Genomic DNA, 15,193 nt, shown 5'->3' on the forward strand with positions numbered 1-15,193 from the left:
GCAGGGCTGCAGTCCAGTGCTCCAGATTCCCATGCCAATCAAAGGACATGGGAGGTGGTGCAACAGCATCATCCTTGACCGTGGCTCATGTGCCTGCACGCACGGGTGCCCCCTTCAGAACGGCACAGGGGGGCACCCATCTGGGAGAAGTGCCAGGAAGGAAAACTGACCCAAAAAAATTTAAAAACTAAAATGAATAAAAAGGTTAGTGAATACATACTACACTACTGTAAAGGAGCAGGCTGTAGGAGAAAAAAAAAGTGAGGGTTTAGTATTACTTTATTTCATATTTAACCACTTCCTTACTGGGCACTTAAACCCCCTTCCTGCCCAGAGCATTTTTTTGTGATTCGGCACTGTGTCGCTTTAACTGACAATTGCGTGGTCGTGCGACGTGGCTCCCAAACAAAATTGACGTCCTTTTTTTCCCCACAAATAGAGCTTTCTTTTGGTGGTATTTGATCACCTGTGCGGTTTTAATTTTTTGCGCTATAAACAAAAATAGAGCGACAATTTTGAAAAAATAAAAATAAAAATTTTTTTTACTTGTTGCTATAATAAATAGCTTTTTTTTTTTTTATCCTCAGTCTAGGCCGATACGTATTCTACATTTTATTTTTTATTTTTACTAAAAATAACGCAATAAGCGACTGGTTTGCGCAAAAGTTATAGCGCCTACAAAATAAGGGACAGAATTATTATTTTTTATTATTTTTATTTTTTACTAGTAATGGCGGCGATCTGCGATTTTTATTGCGACTGCGACATTATGGCGGACACATCGGACACTTGACACAATTCACATTTATACTGCAATCAGTGCTATAAATATGCACTAATTACTGTATAAATGTGACTGGCAGGGAAGGGGTTAACACTAGGGGGTGAGGAAGGGGTTAAATGTATTCCCTATATAGTGTTCTAACTGTGGGGGAAGGGGGGGTGACTGGGGGAGGTGACCGATCTGTGTCTATGTACAAGAGACACAGATCGGTCTCCTCTCTCCCTGACAGCACCGCTGTCTGTGAGAGCCGGGAATGAGAAATGATCTCATATGTAAACATATGAGATCATCTCTCATTGGCCGCACAGATCGCCTAGCAAACGGCCACTCCGATTGGCCGTTCACGGCGATCTGTGATTGGCTGTGTCCAAGGGACACGGCCAGCACAGCAGTTCCCCGATGCGCGCTCGGGAGCGCACGCGGGGAACGCGGAAAGGGGCGGACGTCAAATGACGGCGCCCCAGAGAACTAGAACCACCCTGCGGCCGTATATAGTCGTACGGCCGTCGGGAAGTGGTTAATGTAGATGCAAGTATCTTGATAGATGTCAGTTATTTCAACATCCAACAATCTGTTCAACTCTAACAAAACAGCACATATTTACATTTATTGTAAAAACAGCAAAAATATCTAAAATCTCAAACTTTGTTTTCCTAGATTTTGAACTAAAGCTTGCAAAGGGAACATGATTAGGTTTTCATAGCTGTGTGTGCCCACTATTAGGACAGGGTTCGACAAACCCCCGGGCGCCAGGTCGCAATTGCGACTAGAATTAGTGACCTGGGGTATCCCGTGTCTCCGTGCGATCGTGTTAGGCCAGCCGGCAATTGAGGCCGCGGCTTTGCGGCCTTCTGAGGGCCTATGCTTCCTTCTGTGATCTGGCGCCATCTTGTGGTGGGAGTTGGTATGACAGGAAAAGCTAATGGAGCTTCCTGCCCATTTTACTGCCCGCCCTCCCAAAGTGGAGAAGAGAAAGAAGCGTTTGCAGCCGTCATCTGGCTCCTTTTGCCTAATGGTGAGTGTTGGGTGGCCGGTTTAAATAGCTTCATATAGATTTTTTTTGGAATTGCTTTTATTTTTATGTTTTTAATTAAGTAAGTAATCATTTTCTACAAAAAAAAAAAAAAAAAATTTTACTTAGAAAATAAAAATATATTGTTTGGGAGTTCTATCACCCTATAGAATAAAATAGCGGTCATTGTAATACTTTGTCACACAATATTAACCACTTCCATACAGGGCACTTATACACCTTCCTGCCCAGACCAATTTTTAGCTTTCAGCGCTGTTGCACTTTGAATGACAATTGCGCAGTCATGCTACACTGTACCCAAACTAAATCTTTATCATTTTGTTCCCACAAATAGAGCTTTCTTTTGGTGGTATTTGATCACCTCTGGGATAATTTTCTGCAAAAAAAAAAAAAAGAAAATTTTGAAAAACAAAATGCTTTTTTTTTTGTTTGTTACAAAAACTTTGTAAATTAGTACTTTTTCTCCTTCACTGATGGGCACGGACAGGCCCCAATAGGGGGCACAGACGTACTGTATTATATTGTACTGATGGATGCCAATCAGTGCCAAACCATAATGCCTGCCAATCTGTTATACCCATTGTGGGCACTGATTGGCATCCCTGGCAGTCTAGGGTGGCATACCTGGTGGTGGGCATCCTCGGGGAGGCTGTGCTAAGCGATCAGCACACAGAACAAAAATGGGAATTCTTCAAGAAGACCATTTATGAACTCACTACAAAGTATGTTCCCATGGGCAATAAGTTTAAAAGGCTAAAGATAAAACCTATGTGGCTTACGGTCAAAGTTAAAAAAAAAAAAAAAAAACACTATAAACAATAAGAAAATAGCTTTAAAAAAAAAAATATATATAAAAATGAAGGAACACTAGTGTCGTTTAAATGTTACAAAGAATATAACAGGATATGTAAAAAGGAAATCAAGGATGCAAAAATTCAAAACGGACGACAAAAGATTGCAAAAGATAGTAGGACAAACCCCCCAAAAATTCATCAAATATATTAATAGTAAAAAGGTGAAGTCTGAGCATGTAGGCCCTTTACAAAATAATCTAGAGTGGGTGACTGGGGACAAAGAGAAGGCTAATTTATTAAATGCTTTCTTCAGCTCTGTGTATACATTGGAGCATGGGGGGGGGGGGCTCATGTCCAAAATGGGGGTGGGAGTGACACAGCCCCAAATCCACAATGGCTCAAAAGTGATATGGTCCAGAAATATTTAGACAGAATAAAGGTGGATAAAGCACCTGGACCAGATGGCATCCACCTACGGATCCAAAAAGAATTGAGCTGTCATTTCAAAGCCATTGTATCTAGTTTTTAGGGACTCATTAATGACAGGAATAGTACCACTGGATTGGCGCAGGGCCAATGTGGTGTCCATATTTAAAAAGGGAACAAAGTCTTTACCAAGTAACTATAGACCTGTTAGTTTAACTTCTATAGTTGGGAAGATACTGGACCACATGGATGAGTTATTGCTGGAAAAAAAACTATTTAAGCAACAGACAGCATGGATTCATGACACCCACAGATGAAGTCAACTCTATGACGAAACGCGCCTGGGTTGGTTGGTACGACTGTCCATCATAGTGACGTCATCACGTCGATCGTTACTGGCGTGTGATTACACAGCACAGCGGGAGAAATAAATCTTGAACCGAGTGGTGGATGCCGCCCTGGATGCTCGTTTCTGTGATTCGATCGAATGATGAAAGCTGTCACTTGTATTGCCTGACTTACTCTTCTAAAGTGTAAGTGTACATTTTATATTCTACTGTTTTTTTATTATTAAACCAAACGGAATTATGCTATGGGCCACTGTGTTTCTTTTCTCACATGGGAGAGGATATCCAATGAGGATTGGATTGGATTTTACCCCTGCTGTGATTTAAGTTACGATACAACGCTTATTACCCAGCGTTTTACTTGCTCATTGCACGAGTGGTGGTGGTTTTAAGGATATCACTGGATTGTCTCTATTGGAGATGTCTTCTCACAGAACATCTTGTTTGGGACTATTCTTTCTACCATAGGCTTTCTTTCATTAGCTTGATTGCGAGGGAGGTGCATTATAGATCTGCATATAACTTCTCGCATGGTTTGGTTATATTAGTGTATTTTTAATGGTTTATCTGTGTCCATAAGCGCCGAGAGCTTGGGGAAGGGCTGAGAGCTTTGGTTTATATGGATTCATGAAAGACAGAAGTTGTCAGACAATCCCGATTTCTTTTTATGAAGAGGTAAGTAAAACCCTGGACAGAGGCGTGGCTGTGGACACACGGCTCATGTGTAAGGTAAAGTCTACAGGATTGGAAATATTAGTTTGTAAATGAATAGAAAACTGGGTAAAAGACAGAATTCAGAGAGTAGTGGTTAATGATTCTTACTCTGAATGGTCTAAGGTTATCAGTGGTGTACCCCAAGGTTCAGTGTTGGGACCCTTACTTTTTAATATCTTTATAAATGATATTGGGTCTGAGATCAAATGTAACATTTCTGTCTTTGCAGATGACACCAAGCTATGCAGTGGAATAACGTCTTTACAGGATGTCGCCAATTTACAAGCCAACCTCAATGCTCTGTCTAATTGGGCGACTGAGTGGCAGATGAGGATTAATGTTGATAAATGTAAAGTTATGCACTTGGGGACTAAGAATATGCATGCATCATACATACTAGGGGGAGTACAACTGGGGGGATCTGTAGTGGAGAAGGATATGGGGGTTTTAGTTGATAAGCTCAATAATGGCATGCAATGCCAAGCTGCGGTTTCCAAAGCGAGCAAAGTCCTTTCTTGTATTGAGAGGTATGGACTCCAGAGACAGAGATATAATTTTGCTCCTGTAAAAATCATTAGCAAGACCTCATCTGGAATATGCAGTTCAGTTTTGGGCACCAGTTCTCAAAAAGGATATCGGAGAACTGGAGAAAGTGCAGAGAAGGGCAACCAAACTGATAAGAGGCATGGAGGAGCTCAGCTATGAGGAAAGATTAGAACAACTAAATATATTCACTCTTGAGAAGAGGAGAATTAGGGGGGGATATGATCCACATGTACAAATTATATATATATATATATATATATATATATATATATATATATATATATATATATATATATATATATATATATATATATATATATATATATATATATATATATATATATATATATATAGGGTCCATATAGTGAACTTGGTGTTGAGTTATTCACTTTACGGTCAACACTGAGGACAAGTGAGCACTCTTTACGTCTAGAGGAAAGGAGATTTCATCTCCAAATATGGAAAGGCTTCTTCACAGTAAGAGCTGTGAAAATGTGGAACAGACTCCCTCCAGAGGTGGTTCTGGCTAGCTCAGTAAATTGCTTTAAGAAAGGTCTGGATACTTTCCTAAATGTACATAATATAACTGAGTACTAAGATTTGTAGGTAAAGTTGATCCGGGGAAAATCCAAATGCCTCTCGGGGGATCGGGAAGGAATTTTTTCCCCTGCTGTAGCAAATTGGATCATGCTCTGCTGTTTTTTTTTGCCTTCCTCTGGATCAACTGTGGGTATGGAGTTGGGTGTATGGGATTGTACTGTGCTTTTTATTTTGTTTATTTATTTTTTTGTGGTTGGACTTGTGTCTTTTTTCAACCTGACTAATTATGTAACTAGCACAAACACCCCCCCCCCCCCCCCCCCCCCCCCCCCGTCAGAGGAGCAGCCGATCGGCTCTCCTCTACTCGCGTCTGTCAGACGCGAGTGAGGAAAAGCCGATCACCGGCTCTTGTGTTTACATCGTGATCAGCCGTGATTGACACAGCTAATCACGTGGTAAAGAGTCTTCGTCAGAGACTCTTTACCTAGATCGGTGTTGCGGGGTGTCAGATTGACACCCCGCAACAACCATCGCCACGATGCTCGCCCTCAGGGGCGCGCAGCGGCTCAATATCCTTAAGACGTCGGGTCAGGATATTGAAACCACTTTGCCGCCGTCATTTTGTAATAGGGCAGGCGGCAAGTGGTTAAAAAACACAAACACACGCAACGTTAGCCCAATTTTTTTTTATACTGTGAAAGATAAGGTTACACCGAGTAAATTGATACCCAACATGCCACGCTTCAAAATTGCATCCACTCGTGAAATAGCGTCAAACTTTTACCCTTTAAAATATCCATAAGCGACGTTTAAAAAAAAAAAAAAAAAAAAAAAAAAAAACACAACTCTACAGGTTGCATGTTTCGAGTTACAGAAGAGGTCTAGGGCTAGAAATATTGCTCTCGCTCTACCAATTTCGGCAATACCCAACATGTGTTTGAACACTGCTTTCATATGCAGGTGCTACTCACGTATGAGTTTGCTTCTGCACGCGTGCTCGGCGGGACGGGCGCGTTCCTGGCTCCTAGATTCCAAGCAGATTTGTCAAGCCCTGTATTAGACGATTGATTTTCTCCATTTACCTTACATTGTCTCCAGGACAAAAACTGATGGTAAATCCAAAAAGTTAGTTGTCTCCTAAGTAGGAAGTAAAATCTTTCAAGGTAGATGCCTGTCCTGTGACAACTGTCCAAGACTCCGTTCACGTGACACAGGTGCAACGGATATTAATTCCCAGTCATTTCAAAAGGTCTGCCCAATGCATGAGAAATGCACCAAAGAGGTCCCTGATCCTTTTTTAAAATACATGCCACACCAAAATGCATGATACGTTACCATACATTTTGACATAAACGTGCACACATTAGCAAGATGCGTGGGTTGCCATTAAGCATTAATGGCGCCGCCTTACGTCTGCTAAAAAAGACTTGCATGTTTTTGTGCATTGTCAGACAGCGCTTAATTTTGCACGCATTTCCACAATGCACACATGTGAATGCAGCCTTAAGAGGAGATTTCCTCTCATTTTGGGAGGTTCTGTCTAACTACCTGTTGTCCGGAGGTAAACTTTTCAAAAGGTAAACAGATTTCAAATAAAAGAAAAATAAATACCTGATTGAGATTAAAACAATTTCCCCAAATTTTACAGGACTAAAAATACCCTACGAGTAAGCATCACATGATGTGAAACATGTCAGCCACCTTTTCCTGTTCACTTCATTTTGCTGCATCGCTTTAGTTTTTTGGATTTCATTTGTACAATAATGACATAGTTTTAAGGAGTGCGGCAGTCCAGGATCTTCTTCTATCCACTAAAAATACCCTACCATCAATTACCGCAAGTAAACTTTGTATACATAACGTGGTTGAATATGCAGATTTTTTAAATGTCTCTGAAGACATTGTGCAGCGATGAACGGTTTTGCTGATGCACCAAAAGGGCAGGAATGCATGATCATACCTCTCTCACCAGCTCCGCGTGACAACAGCCAGCAAGGTGAAAAATCCTGGGTACAGAGCAAAACAAAAGCCCTGTGAAGAGAAAGAAAACAAGAGCTAAGCAATGTGACATAGTCAATGTGACATGTTTACATAGAATTTACACTCCCCCAAATATAAACACCAAGTTTCAAAGCAGAACTAAAGTCCTGCTATAAAAACCTACGAGCAGGCATGCTTTTATTCCAGACACATGCATGGTCTCTTCAAGGATAAAATGCCCCTACCAGTACTGTAAACTGAGCTGCACATGCACAGCTCATATTACAGTGCATGGCCGACGTTATCCCCCACCGGTCAAAGAAGAGGACCGAAGACTGCCACCAGAAAGATTCCAGCACAGGACCGTTGGACAGGCAAGTATAGAGACTTTAGTTCCGCTTTAAAGTTTTTAAAGAGATGCAAATGGACAACATTCTCGATCAAGCACAATGGAATTTGGCACGGTGTAAGTAAACGAAAAAAATACAAATGTTGACAAATTTGTTGGTACCCTTAAAGTGGATGTAAAAGACCTTGCATTGAGGGGGGGGGGACAAAAATTTGGGCTGTGATTGTATCTGCTTCTCACCCCCTTATACTTATCTGAATCCTATTTTGATCAAGTGATGTGCCCGTCTCTTCCTCTCCTCACAGGACTTTGCAAGAGCAGCGGGAGCCATTAACCCCTGCTGCTTTCAATCAAATGCTGTGAGGAGGAGCAGGATGCAGGGACAAGCGGCGCTGTGTGGGTCTATGGATATACACAGCCAGCCTGGCTCATGAGGGAGGCAACAGGTGTACAACATAGATCTTAGAGCACTGCCAGGGGACCCCGGAAAGAGGGGGTTTGGGGCCGCTCTGTGCAAAACCATTGCGCAGAGCAGGTAAGAACAGATTATTTTAGAAAAACTACCGATTTACAGCTCATTGACCAATGCTTCATTCCTCCTGAAAAGTGATGAAATGAAAAGCATTGAAAGTGTGAAAAGAAACAATTGTATTATACTTGCTCATTATGCAATCATCTTTTTTTTCTACTATGTGGCTTTACAACCACTTCAAATTATAAAAAAAAAAAAAAATTATAAATATACATATATAGACATACAGCTAAAAACACCCAAGAATGGCCAAGAACAAAATGCCGGACTACTCCAAAGTGGCCTTCTTTGAGCCCAGAGTTTAACCCTTTTGTAAAGCATCTATGGAGAGAGCTAAAACATGCAGTCTGAGGAAGGAATCCTTCAAACCCGTGACAACTAGAGAAGTATGCTAAATATAAAAATAAGCTAAACAAAACCCCACATCCCTTGAATCTTATAACTGAGCTGTTGTATTGCAACAGTGGGAGACTTCTTCACCTTTAGAACAGGGCTCGACAAATCCCGGTCGCTAGGTCGCCATAGCGACTAGAAATAGTGTCCTGGCGACTTGGCTTGTAAGGTGAGCTGCCGCCATCTGGTGGTGATCCGTTGGTATTACAAGTTATTACCACCAGATGTGAGCTGGCGCCATCTGGCGGTGGCCATCGGTATTACAAGTTAAGCAGCAATTCGAATGTCATTTTTCACCATTTACATATGCGGGCGCTGCTCACGTATGTGTTCGCTTCTGCGCGCCAGCTCGTCGGGACGGGGTGCGTTTTCTGGCTCCTAACTTTTTTAGCTGGCTCCTAGATTCCAAGCAAATTTGTCAAACCCTGCCTTTAGAATACACCGATCAGCTCTGCTGACTGTAGGGGATTGGCAAAAATCAGACAGGATGGTTGTACAGCAGATCAACTTTTTTAGTGGGACTTCCTCTCGCCCTAGGCGCCACCCCCCTGCCAGCAATCTTCTGGGACCTGTGACGTGTCCCAGAAGATGTCCTGGCCAATAGAGCACAGCACGACTCGTGAAGCCTTCATGGCCGGGTGCCCACAGCCCCCCCCCAGGCAAAATGTTAAAAAAAAAAAAAAAGGGTGTAGGGTCCCCTCAAAAATCCATGGCGCCCCGCAGGTCAGGGAGGGGACAAGCCAGCGCCCCCAACCCTCCTGAACCATTCCACATGCCCTCAACATGGGGGTGGGTGCTTTGGAGCAGAGAGCTCTGCGTCCCCCCACCGCAAAGTACCTTGCCCCCCATGTTGATGAGGACAAGGTCTTCTTCCCAACAACCCTAGCCAGTGATTGTCAGGGTCTGCCAGTGGGGTGCTTGTTGGAATCTGGAAGCCCCCCCCCCTCTAGCGGTCTCTTCCCGCCGCTGTCTTCCACGCCGCCAGTTGTCCGCAAAAAAAAAAAAAAAAAAAAAAAAAAAAAAAAAAAAAAGCTACTCTTCTACTGTTAAAGTCTTCATCTGTTGTCATGAAGGGGCAACCCGGAGAGCAGTTGGGCTCTCCGGGTAAGGTCATTGGATGGCCACGCCCAATTGTTATAAAAAAGTCGGCAGAGAGCGGGTGTCAAAACAGATAAAGACACCAACGGAACAAGACCAGCTTTTAAACAAATAAAATAAAAATTTAGCGTGTAACCGGAAGCGAGGAAAATTACAGTAGCTGGAAGAGGCAGCTCAAGGAGAAAACAGCGGGAAGAGACAGAATTTTTTATTGCATTTCACCGCTATTTTGCAATGTAAAGCACCGAGCTCTCTTTTTTTTTTTTTAACACATTGAGCTTTCAGGGGGGAACATCACTGACAACTGATAACTCAACGGTTGCCAAGGATGGGGCAGCTGGCTTCCCAGGTCCCTCCTTAGCAAGCAGCTATATACAGTCTGTTACAGTGCATTTAAAGAGAAAAAAATATAAAAAAGATGCAAAATGCATGAAAAAAGCATGCCAAAAAAAAAATAAAAAAAAAAAAACACATAAAAATGTTGTTTTAAAATACGTGCCTCAAAAACGCATCACGCACAGCCACATAGATGTGAACCTAGACTGACAATTGGCAGTCGTGCGACGCTGTACCATATATAACACTTAAAGGGGTTGTAAAGGTTCGTTTTTTATTTTCTAAATTGGTTCCTTTAAGCTAGTGCATTGTTGGTTCACTTACCTTTTACTTTGATTTCCCTTCTAAATGTTTTTTTTCTTTGTTTGAATTTCTCACTTCCTATTTCTCCTCAGTAAGCTTTCCACCATCATCCGAGCGCTGGAAAGTTATTCAGAACAGCTTACTGAGGAGGAACAGGAAGTGAGAAATTCAGACAAAGAAAAAGAAAAACATTTAGAAGGGAAATTGAAGGAAAAGGTAAGTGAGCCAACAATGCACTAGCTTAAAGTAACCAATTTTGAAAATAAACAAACAAACCCTTACAACCCCTTTAATGCTATAAATCCAAAAAAAAAAAAAAAAAAAAAAAAATTCTTCATCAATTTAGGGCAATTTTGTTAAGAGAAATCCCAATAAGCGCCTATTGATTTGTTTGCGTAAAAGTTATAGTGTCTACAAACTATGGGATATGTGATCAGCGAACAGTGATCACTGCTAAATAAACTGTACTTATGACACTGGGTGGGAGGGCATCAAACATTGGGGGCAACAAAAGGGTTAACTGTGTGCCTAGCCAGTGTTTGTGCACCATGCCTTCCCTACTGACAGAACAGCAATCTGACTTGTTTACATAGGCTCGCTGCCTAATGATCGGTGGGTGCCGGCGGAATTTGAGACCCGCAGATCAGACCAGCTAGGTACGTTATTCGACGCAGATCGGCTGCCCTGTCGCAGTGCCCCTCGTGCCACACGATCGCGGGAGGACATCAATAGGCGCCCTCCCGGCAAAGTAGGCCTGCACTGTATCTATCATTTGGCTATAGCTTACCATCAGTGCTGCCTCACTGGCACATCAGTGAAAGAGGAAAATTACCCGGTTGCAAAATTTTATAACAAAACTACGAAGAAAGGTCCCCCCCCCTCACACAAAAAAAAAAAGTTACAGGTACATGAGGCATGCAAATGGGCACAATTGATCGTCTTTTCCACTTACAGTAGTTGCTGCATTTCTCACCTTGGGCTTATACTCAAGTCAATATGTTTAGTGGTAAAATTAGGTGCCTCTAAAAAATAAATAAAATAAAGCACCCCATCCCTCCCAGAAACGAATGCATACCCAAGTCACACCCGCGTATGCAGACGTTGTTCAAACTATGAGGCATCACCGCAATCTTAAGAGCAATAATTCTAGCATAAGACCTCCTCTAACTCTCAGCAGGTAATCTGAAAACATTTTTAAAGCCTCACCTATGTTGATTTTTAAGTACTGTAGTACCATTCAACGAGCGTGAACAATTTTAAAGCATGACATGTTGGGGCACCCATTTACTTGGCCTAAGATCATCTAACACAAAAAAATTGGGGTAACTTGCGTTTTGTTTAATATATTAAAGTGTATTTGAAAAAAAAAAAATTAAAATTGTGTTGAAAGACTGCTGCGCAAATACAGTGCGACATAAAATATTGCAACAATCGCAATTGTATTCTCCAGGGTCTCTGCTAAAAAAAAAAAAAAAGTACGATAATTTTCTTTAAAAAAAGGTACAGAAAAGGCTTGGTCAGCAAGTGGTTGAAAAGAACATAAAATCAGTAAAGTGGGTAGCCATCCCAGGTTAAACCTGAATTCTAGGTATAGATTTGTTTACATAGTACCAATGCAAGTATGCAAATACTATATCCATGTGTGGTAGTTGTGAAAGCAGAGAATCACCCTAGTCGTCACGGCTGCTATAGCGATTGCCACTGGCTTCCTAAACGGTTGCCCTGCTGCATCGTTACCACAGAGGGTGGCTCACTCTACAGGGCGCCATTCACAGAACACCTTTTATTTTTCTAATGCATGGCATTCTGTTAATGATGCCGATGCCAAGCAAGCCACCCCCCCAAAGGTTACCAAGCATCATGGCAGCCACTCAGCATGGGAAGACAGAAGCAATAACTGCAATACTAACTTTAGCCAACTGCTACAGCGATTCTCCACTGCCACAACAGCCCTCCACAGTTTCAGTATGCGCATACTTACATTGGTCATAATCGGCATATTATAATTATGCAATAAAATCCACAGCCGGAGTGCAGCTAAAAAATAAATAAATATACCCATCTGTGACCTTCACATTCAACAACCTGAACTCCTGCAGTTGCCAGATTTCAGGACTTCACCCACCAAGAGCTTGGAATTATACTCTTGCAGCATCTGAGGAGAACAGAACAGGTAAAGGCCAACGTTGGCGAACTTAGGAAAAAATTAATGCAATGCACTCCTGCAAGCATGCCTAAGCAAAGGGCAGATGGATTCCTGGAAGTAAATCCAATATCTACAATCGTTAGCCATTACTCAGGATGGCCACGGCCAGAAATACTATAGGGCGTTTTTCACAGATATCGCTTAGAAAAATAAAGCATGGAGCTACAGATTGGCAAGTTTGAATGAAACTAGCGTTTTTGGTCTGCGGTGCTCAGATGCAGTGTAATTTCATTACAAGGTGGGTATTAACTAGTAAAATTCATTTGAAAATTCTCTGTATATTCAAATGTTGTTCAAAGTAGTTCCTGTACCTGCAGGGAAAGAGTCCCTGACCTTTTCTTTTTTTTTGGGGGGGGGGGGGGTACCTGCTCCTACCTAGGCCCGCAGTATTGCGGGACACATCACAGGTTTCAGAAGACTGCAGGACCATTCACAAAGCGCAGCGGGGGCACACAAGTGCGCAATGGGCACCTGGCTCTGAAACCGCAAGCTGTCACAGCTGTGTCCCCACAGTTAAGATGAGACGGTGACAGAAGAAAGTCACCCCTCATGTAAGCACAGCAATGGATCCAGGGAAAGGCAAGTACCTGTTTATTTAAAGTCAGCAGGTACAGTTTTTGTAGCTGCTGACTTCATTTTCAGAAAAGTGACTGGCGCTCCTCTGTAATGACAAGCCCACGCATCTGCTAAAGAGCAGCACATTTTGGCTGCGGGAATGCATGCGATTTACACGCATTCCTGCGCCCACTACAGTGTGAACCTAGGCTTAAAAATTACACTCGAGAAAGTTTGAAGGAGCTAGGTGGAAAAATCTATCAAGCCACTGTGGTTGTGGGGGCGACACACACCACGAATGATAGAAAAAAAAATACATTCTCAGGCCTCATTCACACAGGGAGATTTGCAATAAAAAAAGGCCCTGCATTGGGATGCACAGATGCGGCGAGTATCCCTGTGCCGACATCCCATTTAGTCTATCTGGACACACAGCTGCTCTGTCCCTATAGGACATGTGAGTGCAGGTCCCCAAACTCACCATGTTCAAAGGACTTTCACCCACATCTCTTATAAAGGTGACACAATGGGATGCCGACATGGGAATACACACACAGCACCTGTGCATCTCTGTGCGGGGCACAACACCCCATGTGAAAGGGGCTTTACAATGAAAAAACATTAAACCAGGCCTTAGAATGGCCACACACACTACAATCTGAATGTACCAGTATTATGTACTAGGAGGAAAAACCTATACATTGCAACCAATTTCTATGCAGTCGCTCCCAGGCCCTTACAAATAAACTGTTGTTGGTAGATCTAAGGGAGAATGTACAATCCGGTGGTAAGGTGTATGGTCAACCTAAAACTGAACATACACTATACCATCTGCTTTCTATGAAGACACAGAGAAGAAGAGATCGCCGGCGGGAGACTCCAGAAAGAGTTAAGTAGTCCTTCTTTACAGAGATTGTACAATCAGATTGAGTAGTGTATGGCCTGCTTAACCAAGTAAAATCCAACAGGGGCCCTAACCCTTCCAATTTTAAACTAAGTAAAACGTTCTGGTCAACCATAATCCTTAAACCACAATTCGGACAGCATTATTAAAAAAAACACACACACACACACACAACCACACACGAAAGCACTTCATCAACGTCCGCAAAGCAATGACTTGGCAGGAGAGGTAATGGGAACCGTAATAACATCCGTATGCACATAAGATAGAGCCGAGCCACATGCAGGACTACCACCCCCAGAAAGAACCCCCACCGCGCGCTCCAGCAATCCCTGGCTCCCCAATGAGTCACACACACTAGGCCCTCTACATACACGGCCAGCACAGCCCCGCTTCTGCCCACCATGAACACAACCAAGTGGAAATGGTCCCGCACCTCCAAGCTTTACCACCCACACACTCTGATACCCTGTCATCCTCCCTCACCGGTCTCCCGGTAACTCCCACCTCCGCCAACTCCGCGCTCCCCTGCCTGACTGCACCACAACCTGCTCCGCCCTCTGGAAGCAACACCACAACATGACTCGGTGGGGGACACGCCTATTTACTATCACCATTGGTCCACAACTTTAATTTTCCCATCGTGGATTGGTTAAAGTAAGAGCCACTCTTCAAATGCAAGGATTCCATTCGCCCTGGATCACTATTGGCTGTCCAGCACTCACGCCCCCCAGATCGTAATTTTGATCACTAAGATGTCAGAGTGGCGTCAGGACGTAAGGGGGTTATGCGTTTCAAGCCTCGTTCTGGGCTGTTACTGCGGGAATGACGTCTTTTTCTGGAGGGTTTTTATTTGCAAACCGCAGGTAGACGATTAACGAAGTTCCGTCGGTCTAAATCGTACAGTGTTCTATCGCAATTGTTGTTGATAACATGACAATAGTAATTTCATGGTGTAAGGAAACCTAGCGGCGAACGCAGCCACGGTTTCTAGAAATCCAGAAGCCAATGTTGTCTTCTTTTGGTACATTGAAAAATGTGGGAGGTGACAAGTAGATGTAGCTTGTTTGTGGCTTAGTCATAGTCTGCAGGTATACGTGGTATTCCAAAATAAGATTTACGGGTTGTAAACCCTCGTGGTTTTTCATTTTGATGCATCCTATGCATTAAGGTGAAAAAAACTTCTGTCACTGCCCCCCCCCCCCGTTTCACTCACCTAAGCCTGTTCGTTTCCACCTGTGTTGCCAACCGTCCGTTAATTTATGGACAGCACTTAAATTTTACCCCTATTTCGTGGGGTCCGTAAAGTCCGTTATGAGCATCGGGTGCCTGTAAAAAAGATGGCCGCTGGGC

At 42.9% G+C, this 15,193-nt stretch overlaps 1 protein-coding gene across 1 annotated transcript in view; it reads right to left on the reverse strand.

Annotated features, from left to right (window-relative positions):
• TNRC6B (trinucleotide repeat containing adaptor 6B) overlaps window positions 1-14,436 on the reverse strand; it is a 512,528-nt gene extending 498,092 nt beyond the window's left edge. Inside the window, 2 exon segments of the mRNA XM_040359579.1 lie at window positions 7,145-7,215; window positions 14,348-14,436. The gene's annotated coding sequence lies outside the window, so the exon portion shown is untranslated.
• Window positions 14,437-15,193: the final 757 nt, after the last annotated feature.

Source organism: Rana temporaria, chromosome 7 (assembly GCF_905171775.1).
Source record: "Rana temporaria chromosome 7, aRanTem1.1, whole genome shotgun sequence".
Taxonomy (NCBI): Eukaryota; Metazoa; Chordata; class Amphibia; order Anura; family Ranidae; genus Rana; species Rana temporaria.